The sequence below is a fragment of the Brachyhypopomus gauderio genome, chromosome 4 (genome assembly GCF_052324685.1).
Source record: "Brachyhypopomus gauderio isolate BG-103 chromosome 4, BGAUD_0.2, whole genome shotgun sequence".
Taxonomy (NCBI): domain Eukaryota; kingdom Metazoa; phylum Chordata; class Actinopteri; order Gymnotiformes; family Hypopomidae; genus Brachyhypopomus; species Brachyhypopomus gauderio.
The window spans coordinates 10675856-10693558 of NC_135214.1; the positions used below are offsets into that span (position 1 = coordinate 10675856).

General features: G+C 43.9%; 1 long non-coding RNA gene across 1 annotated transcript; it reads right to left on the bottom strand.

Moving 5' to 3' along the window:
* Positions 1-524: 524 nt before the first annotated feature.
* On the bottom strand, positions 525-4047 carry LOC143511593 (uncharacterized). Its single transcript, XR_013130180.1, has 3 exons — positions 3761-4047; positions 3018-3177; positions 525-800 (listed from the first exon to the last, which is right to left on the bottom strand). It is a non-coding gene; the product is annotated as an uncharacterized LOC143511593 (long non-coding RNA).
* Between the last annotated feature and the right edge of the window lie 13656 nt (positions 4048-17703).

Consider the following 17703-nt stretch of genomic DNA (forward strand, 5'->3'; position numbering starts at 1 on the left):
CAAGTAATTTTAAAGATTTTGTAATAGGAGAATATCCATTGCAGAGAAATGACACTACAGTCCTGGAAATGGTCATGATTTAGATTTGGCTGCATAAGCTGCTGAGAGAATTATTAATATTTATTAAAAAGGTGATTGAGGGCCATATCAGATATGCTCACAGCCGACGTGGCAGACTGCTCATCCTCAATATGAATGCAAATAAAAATGGAAACAGTTTTAAATGAATGGTACATTTCATAGCAATTCTAGTCCACGTGTGCACATTGGAGACACTGCTAAGAGTTGTTGTCAAGTGAGTTACAGTGTAATCATTTACACTTGTAGCCCATTCATTCATATAATATATATATATATATATATATATATATATATATATATATATATATATATATATATATATATATATATATATATATATATATATATATATATATATATATATATATATATATCTCCAATCGCTGAGGCACATGGAGCGTAAAGGTCTCCAAAGCTCTGCTGGTCACGTCAGAATCCCAAACCTCCATTGCACCATCAGCACAGGAACCGTGGGCCGAGAGCTGCGTGCACACCTGGCACCAGCGAGCAGAAGGCCCGGCGCTGGGTGGCGTGAAGCACTCACCACTGGGGTAATCACACTTCTGCCTGGCTCCATCTGTGTGATGGACGTGTTTGGATTTGGCTACAGGAGCACAGGAGAACATCACCTGCACGACTGCAGCCTGGTGGAGAGATGATGCTCTGGGCTCGTGTGCCGGGGCAGACAGCACAGGTCCAGCTTCAGCCCATCAGGACAACTGGAACACATAGGACACAAAGCACGGTCCGCAAAGGCACGGTGGGGTGGCAGAAAGCTGGCTTACAGAACTTTGACCTCAATTCCATCAAACACCTTTGGAATGAACTAGAATGGAGAATGTGAGCCAGGCCCTCTCATCCACCATCAGCGTCTGACCTCACAAACGCTCGTCTGGATGAATCGGCAAATATTCCAGACATGGTCTAAAGGCCGGAGCGCCTACACAAAGCCCAGAGCAGACATCCTCCACAGGGGAGAACCAGCTGGAGCTGCAGAGGTGAGATCAGGTGTAATGTGGGCATTCCAAAACACTGCCCATATAGTGCAGTTGAATTTTATACTATAAAATGTATATGGCAGTGCCTCTAATGAACACTTACACTCTAGTTTATGAACAAAGAATTGTTTTCTTTAGCTCATCTATGGGCAGTACCAACACAGAACACCAGGGGTCAGGCTCAGCCCAGTCAGCACGTGACAGGCCGGGCGTGCTGCTCGGAGGACCACTGATGACTGCTCCTGTCAGCAACAGCCTTCAGCACTTTAGGCCAATATTTAATAACTTCAGGCAGGAGCCCGTGAAATCATACACCGCGAGCTCTATCAGCTCAATATTCCTCCTCATGACAGACGGCTCCTTTCAGCAGCCCACAGCGCCAGGCCAGACTCCCAACAAACAGCCACTATTCCTCGCCAGCTGTCACTGGAGGCTCTTCACATGAAGGACGGCCCATTATTCAATTTGTGCACATGTCGGTGGAAGAGACGGACCAGCGGCACGTCATTAGACCAGCGGTGGTAATCGTGGGGCAGTTTGTGGGTTTTCTTGGAGAATGGGCTGTTGAAAAGGTTTCCACCTACCAATCTTTTAATAATTATTATAATCTGTGCACCTGTATTATATGAACCAAATCTGATGAGAAGCAATCTTCATATTTGATCTATCAGCACTGTGATCAGCAGTATGTAGAAGACCTGCGAACATACGATGTCTCCTAAGGAATAAAGGAGGATTAGGGAGAAGTGACAAACCCTTGGCCTGTACCCAGTAGACACATCTCCGCCAGAGTGTCTGACGCCTCCCTCCCTCTGATGCGTCTCCCTCCCTCCCTCCCTCCCTCCGTCCGTCTCTCTCTCCTTCACTGCTAGGGAACTATGGAGCAGCCACAACCTGCAGACCTCTGTGGCACTTTGGGACACGGACACACACACACACACACACACACACACACACACACACAGGAAGAGCAGAGGGGGAACAGAGCATCACTGCAGCTAGGCAACAGGAAAAATAAAGGACACACACACACACACACACACACAGGCTCATAAGACATGACAGAAGGGACATGTTGGTTTAGAGACTACTTTCAGTCCCCATAACAAGTTTAGACTAGTCTACGCAAATGTGGGACTGAATGTAACCCAGACACAAGTGCATCTGTGGCTTGGTGTGACCCCACATCTACCCCAGTGCAGGGTAAAACACAAGCGTCCACAGCAGCAGAGGGGAGGTACTGACGTCATGCGGAAATACAGGCCAGTACAAATACTGATTCTGAAATGTTTGGCTACTATAACAAATCAGATGATCCCTTAGAAAAAACATTTTATATTAAACATAAGAACATGAACATCCATGATGAGCAGCAACTAATAACCACAATGTAAACACCGTAAACAACTAATAACCACAATGTAAACACGGTAAAGTGCCGGAGGCTGCAGAGGCAGGAGAACCGTGCACACAACTACAGCCTGTTCGTTTGCAGCACTGGTGAACATATTGGTGCGCATCTCCCAGCCTGAAGCACAAGAACACCAGAGCCACCTGCGAGCGTGTAAGAGTTCCTGCCAGTGCGGGACAAACGCAGGACGTCTCCCACTCACAGCAGTATTCACACATCCAAACACACACAGGATGGCACGGACACTCATGTTTAAACGTGCACAGAGTCACGTGTCACACGCTCAGAGTATGAAATGCTGGGGGTGACATCACAGGTGGATGAGATCACGGGGCAGATCAATTAAACAAATCATTCATGAAATCATTCATGAAATCATTCAGCATTTTTAAAAGTTCTATCACAGGTCCCATGTGGACTGCACTGGTACAATGGCTGACCTTTTAAGTATGACATTAGGAAAATTGGATATTAGGAAAGTGTGACAGACCTACTGTATCGACACCCACCCTTAAATGTTCTCTTACCAGTAACTGGAAAAAGGGGACGTCATTAGCCAGGCAACCCTTCGAGTAGAAACGAGGGACTCCTGAAGTGGCCTTCAGGCAGCAGGTGGCGCTGTTGTCTGCGCTCCGTGGCTGAAGTCAGGCGCTTTCATGCGAGGCTCCGCGCTGCTGTGTCGGTGCACTGCCGGGAACAGACGGAGCCCCAATTATTAACGCCACCAATGACCCCGCAGCTAAATCCATTACGCACAACTCCCGTTGTCTGCGTCGCAGAATTTGACGAAGCGTCCCCCACCGGCCTCCCAAAATAAACCCGTCTTCTCCTAGGGCGGGAAACGCACCGGGAACTCCGATCAACCGGAGAAATGTTCAACGCTTCATTTGAGGGAAAATATATAAATACGTTTATATGAGCATCACTTGGTGCCCTGCGGTGTTTTATGACAGCAGTGAATGACGAAGTGAGGGCGACGCCGCTTAAAGACACACACAACGAACACGTCAAGTTTGAAGTTCCAAACTTTTGTACTTAAGGATGAGGAACACACACATACACACACGCGCGCTGTCGTTTTGGAGAGTTAGCGTGGGCTCTTCAGCAGTTCAGCAAAAACAAACAGGGCGGACCACCCGCCCCCGCGACAACATCGCTGAGGTTCTCTTCCCCCTCCAGGTGAAGAAAGCGGACCTCGAGTTAAAAGGTTCAGGACGCCCTCCAGGCCCGAAGTGTGAGGGTAGTTGTGTCTGAAAGATGGAGGACTCACCCCGTTAATCTGCCAGCTGTGCAGGGGGCGCGCGAGGCGGCCGCATTCCTATCGACAGGTGGCTGGAACGGTCCCGGTACCGGTACCACGGCAGCCCTCCCAGACGGATCTGTCGCCGCAGAGCGCGCGCTCAGTCCTCTGGCCTGTTTTCTCAGTGAACTCCAGACCACCTGGTCCAAAACCAGCAGCACATGTGGACCGAGCAGAGCCGCGCTGCACTCTGGTCACCTTCTCCCCCTATAGCGCATCACCACCACCCGTCAGATTAAAGAGAGGAACACAACGAAGCGAAGCTCCATCAGAATGATCGTTCTGGGTATAGGAGCGTGTGCGTCCCGTCCTGCCCGCGCATCTACGTGCCAGGCGCACTAAACAACAACAGGATCATTAGAGAACCATAAAACAGAACTTTTACCATAAAGTGCCCTCGTGGACTAATATTAGTCGTGTTATTAGTCCGCGAGGGCAGATTGAGTTTAAACATCATCATTTAGATTATCCTTTAAAACAGTGCAGTTGTTATGCCGTAAAACATAAATGTTGTGATGTGATCACTTATTTCCAGAAGAAAGGTACTCATGTTCGCTCAGACATACGCCTATATGCCCTCGTCCTCCTGGCTCAGAGGAATAAGCAGACCACGTTTGGGTTTCTTCCGAACCAGCAGAGTCGTGCCGACCCACTGCGCATTATGGTCAGTGGTTTTGGAAATTCTACAGCGTGATTCATGTCAAGTGCTACTGAAGAAAGAGAGAGAGAGAGAGAGAGAGAGAGAGAGAGAGAGAGAGAGAGAGAGAGAGAGAGAGAAAGAGGGAGGGAGGGAGGGGCCCCCAATTTCACCATCTGTTTTCATCCCAGCTAAACGGAATGTAACTGTCTTTAAAAATGCGAAAAATGTGCAGTAAGTGAGGCTACTGAAAGCGTTTTAGTTTTGCTGTTGCTTTTGTTATCTCGGAGTGGCCCGACAGTGCCTGGGTGGCGTTCGGGTTCGGCCTCGCCATCACACCACAGCAGCGACGTCTTCATGTGGTTTTATAAGACATGACGAGGGAGCTCGAGCCGAGATGATCAACCCGCGACGCACATCTGAACTCAATTTCCCGCAATTAAAAAGAGAGACTATTAGCCCTAAACACTGCCTGTTTCCACGGAATCGTTTCAAACATTCGCCTCGCACACATAGTCCTATAAACAGTGACCGAACATTTCCAAATATATTCGCTTGCATAAAACAGGCAATCCCCCTCCAGTTGAACACGGAGTCGTGCATCAACAAACATCTGACTGATGACAGAGACATAATTTGTAAAAATTGTTACGCCATATATGTACCCGAGGTAGGAACAATCACGTGATTCCGTTTTTGTCTGGCAGCTGGAGGTGTTTTACATACGGGTTCTTTCCTGGATTCTTCATTTGAACGCACCTCAGACCTCAAACACAAACAAATAGATGCCAGACTGGTCGTGCTGATTTTTTTCTGAAACTGCAATCAGTTGAAGTCTGAGACACACTGTGCCAGTTCCCAGAGTTGGTGAGACAGTAAACAGCTGGAACGTAGCGTGGCCTAGTTCAGAACACATAAAACAGGCTTTTGTCTAAGAGTTAACCTCCATAGAAGAATTCTTATATGATGGTTTTATGATATAAGGAAAACTCACATTTTTTAGAATTCCTACATTCATGTGAAAGAACTTTCGAACTCCCTATGTGGGACTTTTTAGACCTTTAGACATTTTACTGAAGCACAGATGTACATAATTCAATAACAGAATCTCAACAAAACTGAAAGTGTGTGTGTGTGTGTGCTGAGGCCGTAGGAGGAAGATCCGTCATTAGGAGCAAAATACAGGGGTGGCCCATTAGGGTTTGGTGTAGCAGGGGAAGATGCTGTGTTGTTTTAGGGAGAAGAACAGAGACCAGGAGCAAAAAGCTTCACAAAACATCACACAGAGATAGAGATGATTCCACACAGATGGATTCCATCACCTTCACCTTTTGTATCTTGGCACTGCTATGATGTCAACCTCACTTGCTTTCTCAAAAGATTAAAAAGGAACAAGCCAGCAGGATGCGTCCCGTCTTCTGGATTTGACTTCAGGCAAAGAACAGCAAACATCTCTAGTGATTTTTCTTTCACGCCACAAGATGGAAGCTACATCGTAAGGAAACTGTCTCTAAAAATAACCAGTCTCATTTTTCACATCATCCACAATAGTTTTCTGGAGTTGTAGTCATTACAGAGCTCAGAACCACTCGGCCGCTGACAGCTCAGTCCTCAGTCCCACGCCATGTCTGTAGGTGTTACCAGATTACCAGTTGTCTTCTGGTACTAAACAGGGCAGGAATGCTGGTTTCAGAGGAACCTCCCTAGACTAAGAACAGAACCAGAATCTCCCCAGACCAAGATCTGAACCAGAATAAGTACAATAAGACAATCCATAAGCAAAAAAGAATAATAAATATACACTTCATACACAAGCTGTGAAAAACAAATCAAAATTACATTAATAGAAATAAATTTTGATGTTTAAATACTGCTAAAGTAGAGGCACCAGTAGCTCCTGCTGGAAGCACCAGTATGCAGCCTGGACACCACCAGGCAGAACTCAGAGGAGTGTAAGCTGTCAACAGTTCTACTAAATAACCTGGAGCTGATGTACGCTAAGACTTTTAAACTAATGATGAAACCTTAAGATGTATCCTAGAAACCACAGGGGGATGATGAAGAGAGACAAGTGCAGGTGGATCTTCTAATATCGTAATATCTTCTAATATCGTAATATCTTCTCTTTTCCAAGTGCAGGTCAGCAACGTTGCTGTTGTGTTCTGTCCTAGACCCATAAAGAGTGTTACAGTAGTCTAAATGTGAAGAGATAAAACGTGAATTACTTCTCCAAAATTGGAAAAAGATAAAAAGGTTTAGCATTAGATAAAAGTCTTAATCGGAAGTAACTGGATCTCGCTACTGTATTAATTTTATCAATGACCTAATACTAACACTACAGACAGAGTTACAGATGATGGCCATCGGTCTCAGACGTGTTCAGCACCTCTCCGCTCTGAGTGCTCTGTGTATGCAGCCCTGTAACCTGTGTGATCATTAACTCACCTCGCACTGGCCAGAATCATGCCAGTGCTACAATGCTCAGAACACACACAAATCACAAATGCTCTTTCTCTCTCTTACACACACACACACACACTCTCTCTCTCTCTCTCGCGCACACACACACACACACTCTCTCTCGCACGCGCGCACACACACACACACACACACTCTCTCTCTCTCTCTCTCTCTCTCTCTCTCTCTCTCACACACACACACACACACACACACACACAACACCAGAAGACATTAAACATGCAGATCCCTCACATGCACTTTATTGTCAGACTGAAAGACAGAAGTAATTGGGCAGACAGTAATGCCGCACTGTGGAGTGTCACTCCCTCCTGTCCTGGTAATGTCTGCTCTCTGGATACACGTGTACCATCTTGTTGGTTTGGGAGAGATAGCAGCACATCTGTGAGCCTACATGCGTCTGCACTGCCATGAGGGTTATTATAGAAATATAAACAAGAAGATCTTCCTTATAGGTGTTGGGTTCTTTACACTCCGGCTTTGTGTGTTTGTGTGTGTGTGTGTTCATGTGCATTCATAGATGTGTGAGTAAGGCTTATACAGTCTACAGATGGCAAAATTGTCCGCATGGGACAGTCTTTATTCTGCTAAATGTGGAATGCTTTGTAGGTCTCTGGGGTTTCTAAGTAGCTCCACCATGGAGGAGAATATAAATGATAGTGACAAATAACCATATAAATCCTGATTGAGTCATCGTGAACTTTCTGAGGACCTTTTCCTCAGCCCACAGACGCAGACTCCGTCACACACACACACACACACACACACACACACACACACACACATTCATTCATACACTCAAACACACACATATCCACATTCATTCATTCATACACTCAAACACACACACACACACATTCATTCATTCACTCAAACACACACACATGCACTCACATATTTTTATTCTTTTGCACTCACACACTTTCACGCTCTGTCTTTCACACTCAAACACACACACACACACACACACACACACACACACACACACACACACACACACACACTGCTCAGCTGCTGTATCTTTTATCTGTAGCCTATACTGTAAAAAATCTAATTCACCGCTTTATTGTAATGTGTCAGCAACAGTGCCGCTCACATAACACATTCATTCATTCACAATAAACTAGAGATTTCATTATTATTTTCTATTATAGTCTAATGACTTATTATTAGTCTAATGACATTTATAGTCTAATGACTATTAGTATTCTCCGCTATATTACGTCGCACCGAACACAGTGATGGCCTTCTGAACTGGTACTGTGATACACGCATAAAGATGTATATCTGCATTCCATAGATATAGGATTGCTAAATACTTATATTCACGGTCACGTACTTAAAAAAAAAAAAAACAGAAACAGAAAAAACAGAAATCGTCAATGTATATATGCACAAAAAAGTGAATGATCTTTCCTCCACGCGCTAGATAACGAACGGAGCAGTACGTTTAATACGTTTAAGGTTAATCCGGTACCGGAGCTGTAGTTCCCGCAGTGTCCTGTAGAGGCGGTACACCCCCGGGTTGAGTCATCTCTGAGCCGAGCCGAGAGCGAACCCCACCTGCATGCCAGATGCCAGTGAGGAAGGTTTGCCTTACGCGGTTCACAGAGCTCTCTACCTGCTGACTGGGTTTCTTTCCTTGCTCCGTGTTTATAGCAGAGGGCTCAGCTTGTACAGGAAGGTGTGGGAAATTACACCTGCCAAAAGACTCGACGTCAACCACAGACGGACCGTCACGGTCACGCCGTTTCAAACTCTTCACTAAAATGCAGTGTTACGGACGCATATGTCTATACATTTTATGTCAAGGTGAATACACCCATTATTAATCTTCGACGAAATATGTTTCACAGGTGTGTGTAAAGTAAATCGAGGTTCGAAGAGCTTTGAGTTGAAATCACGCTACTCTTGTTTTGAATTTGGGCTTGCAGAATTAATGCCCGCGTGCGCGTGGTGCGCGTGACCAGGCGCGAGCGCGTCCTCGAGGCCGGGCCTCGGCGTAAACGCCCCATGCGTTCTGCCCGTTATAAAGACCAGCGCAGACGGATCAATATTGGCTTTAGATTCCGCGAAACCTTACAGGAACACTAATGCACATTTTTGGGGAGAGTCTGAATACACGCAAAATAAGAGAAAAGACCAAACGCGGCTGTCGGACCGTCTCTGCAGCTGGTCAGCAGGATACGCGCGTGTTTTCTTGTATATTTTGGGATTTCACTAGATTCTCAGATATTAAACGCTCAAATGAATGAGTGCATGGCAGTTTTTATTTACGCAACCGCAAACTGGCAGCGCATGAAAGCGCAGTGGTGTCCCGAGGAAAGGATCGCTCTTTAATATTTGTGAAGGAAGCCGCAGCGAGGGTGTGTCCCCGCGGGAGCCTGCGCGCCGTTTGATGGTCCACTCGCCCTTTACTCGGCCCGAGAGTTCGGCCTGGAAACATCAGCGGCACCACGGTAACGCTGCCGCAGAGCAGCTGCCTGCAAAGCCCCGCCAGATCCGGTACACGGGACGCGGCCGCAATTTACCGAGGGCCGTGTTGTGTAACAGATCCGTGGTACCACAATACTTATACGGTTATTTTTAACCTGGTCAGCAATTTAGAACGTCACGTGCATGGGAAGCCGCGGGAACCGCAGGGAGTGATGGGAAAACGGAGCAAGGCGGGAGGAGCTGCCGCAGCGCCGCCATGTTTGTGTTCATAGTACAACAGAGTTCTCCTGTAAACAAGCGACTGTCACTGCAATCATTTCCCCATTAGAGTTGCCATGTGAAGTTATTTTCGACTGAATAAATATCAGTGATATAGACTTGTTATGCTAAAGCAGCTGGATAAGAGAGAAAAAAGATGCCAGGTACACTGTTATCAATCCACCTGCTCCAAACAAACACCTGTTTACTCGGTTTATTAATACAGCGCTTTTTACCTTCTCATCCATACTGCCATTAAGCAGCTTCATGGAAACTCAGGCTCCGCCTCTAATGAGCAGGAAAAGCTGAGGGTGGGGAGGAAGGGCTCAGACGAGGAGGGAACTGTGGAGAGGAAGTCAAGGGGAAGTCGTCTTGGTGTGGGAAGGCATCTGATTCGTCTTTCAGCTGAAGTGCTTTAAAGATTGCCTGTGTTGACCTGGATATGTTATACAGAAATTGAAATGAAATACATTAAATCAAATAAGGATTAAGGTCAATTCAATTTGGACATTACATTAACAACATATCTGTTTGCATAGCCAGTTGTTGCCATTGTCTTACTCCCCTGTATTGGTGCCTAATTGCAAATGTAGTGACAGATGATTAATCCTTACATTTCACTTCAATGGCTGAACACATTAAAGTACATATATGATCAGGATTATCCAAAGAGTCCAACAGCAATATTGACAATATGCTCAAATGAACTAGTAACACATAATTTTGTGTTTTGGTGTGATTAATGTATGTGCCTCGTGTACATGTGAAGAGCTGATTTTTATAGTTTATAATGTTGTTTATAGTTTAAGAAGTAGTTAAAAACTTTTTGGGCAGATTTATAGTCAGTAATTGAGATAATAAATTGCTTTCTTGCTCTGGTTCAGTGGTGCTAGTTATTTTAGAAGGCAAAGAGAGAGAGAGAGAGGGGCAAAGAGACAAAGCAAGAGTGAGAGAGCATGAGACAGTGTGAGAGACAGAGTGAGAGAGATGTACCTCTTCCTGCGTTAATCAGGAGACTATATGCCAGGAACAATACAGAAGAGAGAGTCAAAGAACAGACAATTAATACAAACATAACACAGCAGTGGTAGGCATCTCTAGTAGAGAGGGAGAAATGGATGAGGTCCATCCTGTGGGGTTGTTTTGTTTTCAGTGTCTCTTATCTCCCACAGATCAGACTTTCCCGCATGAGAACACGTCTGTCTATGTGTGTTTGATCTTTCTTTATTTCACACACCACAAAGGAGCTGCATGGCTTTAATTAGCATTTCTCTATCCTCTCTCTCTCTCTCTCTCTCTCTCTGATTCTCTTCTTTCTTTTACTGGTTTTATCCTTTTACCTTTCTGTGTTTTTCTTGCCTTAGTCTTTCTCTCTGTTTCTCTCTGTTTCTATGCCACTTCTTTCTCTATCTCTTCTAGTTTCTCTCTCCCTTCATCTCTCACTTTTACTCAGATTTTTGATTATGGGGGCTGTTGTTTATTTCAGTGCATTTATCTAACACTGGAAGCACTACTAATGGTGCTCAGGTTACCAGGTTCTCCACTACTACAGTATGGTGCCGTTTACCAGGTTCTCCACTACTCTAGTACTAATGGTGCTGTTTACCAGGTTCTCCACTTAAGTGGCACCAAACTGCAGATGTTTTGTGCTGGGTGACCTGGGTGCAGTTGTCATCTGGATGTGATTGGCTCATTATAAATCCCCTTTTCTAGCAGTGAGTGGTTTGGCAAACGTGCTTTGGGAATGACCCTTCCACACGGGGAGGCAGCTAGTAGAGATGGGAGGTGAAGGTCATGAAACCACACAAGATGTAATTCTCTGAGAAAAGGTCCCCTGAACCACTCAGTGTTTGTGATCTTGCATGACCTCACAGCAGCCCAGAGATTAGTCTCGCAATGACAAAGGATTTCCCATAATCTCACTGCTTCATTCTCAGCATGCGTTTAGAGTGTAGCACTGCACCAGCAGTGTTGGGGAAATGGTTGAGATTGGATCTTGTGATTGATTATAACCTGGAGCCATCTTTCCTCTGCTGTCCAATTCTCTGCTGCTTCTACACACATTACCACACATGAACTACATATTACCACACACACATGTTGTCATTACCATACATGTACACTTTAACACACATGCACACATTAACACATACAAATGTATATATTAACACACACACACACACACACACGTTCACATTAACACACATCTGTGTTCACATTAACACACACATATGTTCACATTAACACACGTATGTTCACATTAACACGCACATGTTTACATTAACACATACATATGTTCACATTATCACACACATGTTCACATTAACACACGTATGTTCACATTCTGTTACATGACAAAATGTAAGCAAGGATTTAAGACATGCTTATTTGACTCTGGCATGGTCACACATGTCCACAATATTCCGAGTAACTCCACACAGTAACCACGTAATCCCAAGGGAGTCTGAGTGTTAACCACATAATCCCAGGAGTGTCTGAATGTTAACCACATAATCCCAGGAGTGTCTGAGTATTAACCACGTAATCCCAGGGGTGTCTCAGTGTTAACCACATAATCCCAGGAGTGTCTGAGTGTTAACCACGTAATCCCAGGAGTGGCTGAGTGTGAGGTCTCTCACCTTTAACCTGAGTGTCAGATTAAAGTGCGACCAGCTCATCTCAAGAGTTCCTTCAGAAGACTGCTCCATGTCCCTTGGGCAGCAAAACTCACACCACGTGACTCACACCACGTGACTCACACCATGTGACACACCACATGACTCACATCACGCTCTATCTCCTCTTCTTCCCTGGAAAAGCAAAAAACACTGTCCATCCTGCCCTCCAGCTCCAAGGCCCCTACCCAGGAATGCTAATGACCTCTTTATGAGCTGAGGCCAGTTTTATCTAAGAGGCTGTTTCACTTGGTCTGTGGTCACCACTTAAGTACAAATCAAAGACTTTAAGCTATTACAAATAGTTAAGCCCCTTTACTAAGCGCTTGACATCGTACCTCCGCGAAGACCCAGACTTGTAATTTAAAAGCTGTGCTGTTGATTTGTCTTGTGGTAGTCTCTCATTTCAGTCTGCAGATTTTAGGGCGCTTTGTGATAGATAGATAGCCATTAAACTTCAGGGTGACACTAATTGTACAAATTGTGTGGTCTGATTGGCTGGGCAGCCCACACAGGGTAACACAGCGATGTAAGACATCACCCACTGTACTCCTGCACGCCATAGAGTGGCCATGGGGGCTTTTATTTGTGTTTTTATATAAAATTATGAATTCATTGGAAAATGCCATTACCTACAGACCTGTGAGATGGCAGAAACTACCTGAAATTTATAATAAGTTTTGTTACTTGTTAATTTATAATAAGTTTTGTTATAAATGTTACAATCTTAAAAATAGAATCATTTGGTGGTTGACATCAATCAGTGTATACATAGAACAGCTAATTAGCATATGAAACATGAATACTTGGAGTGACTGCAGAATACTTGGAGTGACTGCAGACTATCTCCATTATGAAATTACTGACCCAGTTATGGTTTAGCATTCTAGTGACCACCAAAAATGTGACTACACCAAACATTCTAGTGACCTCCAAACATTCTAGTAAGACTTCACCAAAGACTCTAGTGACCACCAAACATTCTAGTGACTTCACCAAACATTCTAGTAAGACTTCACCAAACATTTTAGTGACTTCACCAAACATTCTAAACATCACCAAACATTCTAGACATCACCAAACATTCTAGTGACTTCATCAAGCATTCTAGTGACTTCCTCAAACATTCTAGTGACTTCACCAAACATTCTAGTGATTTCACCAAACATTCTAGTATGACTTCACCAAACATTCTAGTATATTCTAGTATGACTTCACTAAACATTCTAGTCACCACCAAACAGTCTAATGACTTCACCAAACATTCTAGTGATTTCAACAAACATTCTAGTGACTTCAATAAACATTCTAGTATGACTTCACCATTCTAGTGACTTCACCACACATTCTAGTATATTTTAGTATGACTTCACCAAACATTATAGTATGACTTAACCAAACATTCTAGTCTGATTTCACCATTCTAGTGACTTCACCAAACATTATAGTATATTCTTGTATGACCAAACATTATAGTTCACCAAACATTCTAGTCTGACTTCACCAAACATTCCATTATATTCTGGTATGCCTTCACCATACATTCTAGTGACATATCAGAAAAGAAAAGAAAACTTTCTGAAAAAAAGAAAAAAATCCTGGAAAGAAGGGCAGTTAGAAAACACAAATGAAGTGATGGAAAAGACACACATGTATAAACTCTAAAACACAGAAGAAGAGATCTGTTGTTTCTTTTATGCAAATTGATTTGATCATTACCAGTGTTAGAGATATGATGTCATGAGGGGGAGAGTGAGAGAAAGAGAGAGAGAGAGAGAGAGAGAGAGAGAGGTGCAGAAGGAGAGGGAGGGAGGTAGAGGGAGACAGAAAGGGGGAGGGGGAGGGAGAGAGAGATTGAGGAAGAGAGAGCAATGTTAATGATCTTCATATAGTTCTAGGGTTTATAGGGTTAGGATTCTAGGGTTTATGAGGTGTGTGAGAGAGGGGTGAGGTTAGGGTGAGAGAGAGGGGTGAGGTTAGGCACTGAGATGGTTGAACCGAGGGCCATCTGTGTAGGCTCGGGTGCTGCCTGTGGTCTCCTGCACTGAGCAGAGCATCTGGGAATGCCACTCTGTGCAGCTTTATTTAGACCTGGTGAAGCTGGAGACCAGTGGTAACTATGTGGGAAAACGTCATTCCAGAACCGGTCCTGAATCTAACTGTTCCCCAGAGATGTATGGAACCAGAAAAGATTACACAGCAGAACCCATAGTGTTGAACTAAGGGTGAAATGACTTACTGTACCTAAAACAAAGACCAAGAAATCTGACTGTCAAAATTAGAATGTTGGCAATTGTTCAAGAACACTGGTGTTTGTAGAAGACTGTTGGTGTTTAGTGAATGTTGGTGTTTGTAGAAGACTATTAGTTTTAGAGAATGTTGGTGTTTGTAGGAGAATGTTGGTGTTTGTAGAAGACTGTTGGTGTTAGAGAATGTTAGTGTTTGTAGGAGAATGTTGGTGTTTGTAGAAGACTTGGTGTTTGAGAATGTTGGTGTTTGTAGAATGTTGATGTTTGTAGGATAAGTGAGCACTGGCCTGTACATTTAATTTGTATTTGTGTCATTCATTCATGTTCATTAAAATACAAAGCTGTCTTGATTTTCTGCACAGGTGTCAAGGTTAGGTTAGGTTAGGTTAGGTTAGTTTATTTGTACCCAAAGGTAAATTTGATTTACAGTATGTGAAGCAGCAGAAACAATTAAAAAACAATTAGAACAAACACAAACAGACAGTGAACCACATATACATATACAATTCCTTAGTTCTCTATGTCCTATTCATCCTATTTGACTGAGTTATGGCTGCCGGAATAAAGCTCTCCTTATATCGTCTCGTTCTACATTTTGGTACTCTAAACCTTTGTCCAGATGGAAGAGACCTGAATTCACTGTACAGGGGATGAGTACTATCCCTTAAAATTGCACTCATTACCCGCTTTACCTGTGTGCCATACAAAGTCTCCAAGATGGGTAATGGCTTACCAATCAACCTACTTGCCCATTTTACAGTCTGATTCAGGCCATTCCTCTTTCTGAATGTCAAGTTACCAAACCATGCCACTAAGGAGAATACTAAAACTGATTCTATGAAAGCCTGATAAAATAAAGTCATCATAGGTCTATCAATGTGGAAGTAGTTCAATCTCCTCAAACAGTGCAAACGCTGCAGTCTTTATTTTCACATCCTGATACAATCGTTTTCAAAACTAGAGGTCATACTGGTATGGACAGGTTGAAGGAAATGGCTAAGAAATATTATGATTTAACAGCAAAACCGAATGCACATCATATTAATTGTATAAAGCCACAACTTCTGAAAATCTGCTGGAACTTGTAAAACTATTTTATTTCCTGATTATGTTCATCGTGATGTTTTTTCATTGCCTTGTTTTGAGTGGTTGGTCTAAGGAGATTTGATACCTGACATAGCTGAAAATGGATTAAAAGGTTTCTCACAAGCATTCAGACGTCTCCTGACTGACAGCACAACCATCTCGTGCCCCATGTCTGCTTCTCACATCCCTGGCTGAGCTATTCCCTCAAAAATCCCCCCGGAGCAAAAAACACTCACACTCACACACTCACACACTCATACTACTCATACACACACACTCACACACTCATACAGGCCATGTGTAGTAATTGAAGCCTATTTATCTGGAATGCTGTTCCACTCAGGTGCCCAAGATAAGTGGCTTGATTAAAATAAGGAGAAATGGAGAAATGCTCTTGTACCAAACATGGAGCAGGTGGGAGATGAGACCATGGAGCAGGTGGGAGATGAGACCATGGAGCAGGTAGGAGATGAGACCATGGAGAAGGTAGGAGGTGAGGTGAGAATTCTGTCTGAATGATGTCATCTCAGGAGTAAGAATGCGCAGTTATCTTGGGCATGAAAGGTCATGAAGGGGTCAATTTGAAAATAAAGACGTTGATAAATCTATTGAATGTACTTGAATATATATCATTCAGACATATCAGGTCTTATGCATGATTTATGTAGCATAACTCGTTTAAACTTGTTTAAACAAAACAGGAGACAGGAAAGAAGTCAAAGAAAGCTATAGTTCCAAAGATCTTTCATCTGTCATAGAGTGGAATCTTCAGCTTAGAGGACACAGGGAATTGTCTTGAAGAAAGAGATAGGAGACAGAGACAGACAGACATAAAGATAGAGAGACAGGGACAGATGGACATACAGATAGGGAGACAGAGAATGAAAGTGTAGAGTGTCTGATTACTAGTGCAATTTAAAAATCTTTTACATGATCATTACTACAAGCACAGAATTTGTCTACTTCTTTCAACTCTGGAGAGAAAGAGGGAGGAAGAGAGGAGAGATAGAGAGAGAGGAGAGGACAGAGAGACAGAGAGAGTAGTAAGCATGAGTGTGTGTGTGTGTGTGTGTGAGAGAGAGAGAGAGAGAGAGAGAGAGAGAGAGAAACAGAGATTTTCTCAGTTAAAGGTAAACCTGGTGACTTCTTGATTTGATATAGAAAAGAAACTGTGGTTTCACAAACACAGACTCACACACAGACTCACACACAGACCGGCAGACAGACTGGTAGACAGACATGTTTGGTGCTGAAGGGGTCTGGGCAGCAGTCTTTGGAATCTTTAGTCTGGATGACGAAACTCGATAAATAGCAGCTAAATAGCTCCATTTGTTGTGTTGTAGGAACCAGATGATTGGGGAATGCAGCCCATGAAATACTTATGTGAAATTGGTCCCATGTGCTCAGGTAAATCTTTCAACTGAAAACAATTAGAGATGCCACTGACTGGAATATTTTGCAGGGCAGCCAAAGTTTGCACTTGATGAGGCTTTCTCTTGATAATCTGATCCACTGCCTACTGACTGTGTGGGGAGGACTGTTCACTAATGCCTTTACTGTGATCTGAATATAGTCCCTCTTCTCCAAGGCCACAAAGTACCATGAATAAAGTCTTCTTAAGGGAAGTCTCTGTGATCCCCTCCTGTGAGGTGGAAGATCTTGACCTGAGGCAAAAACTCTATGACTCATTAAGCCTGTGAATGCTTCATCGCCCACATTGTTATTCGATCCACTCGATTTCCTCAGAGCTCAAAGCTCTGAACACACAGCACCGATCCACCAGTGCCTTGCATCTTGGTGAGCGTGTCTTAGCCCCTCTGCTTTAATATGCTGTTGAAATGCCAGTGAAACAACAAATGCTGCAAAGATTTGTTGCGAGCTGTGATAAAGAGATTCTCTCCCCCTCTCCCCTCTCTCCCTCTCTCTCCCTCCCTCTCTCTCTCCTTCTCTCTCTCCCCTCTCTCCCTCTCTCCCTCTCTCTCAGTCCCACTTTCTCTCTTTCTGTCTGTCTCTCTCTCTGGTGGAAAGTCCCCAGTACGATAGGGTCGAGGCACAGCACTTGCAGCTGTGTGACCACATGAGAGAGCAGTGAAG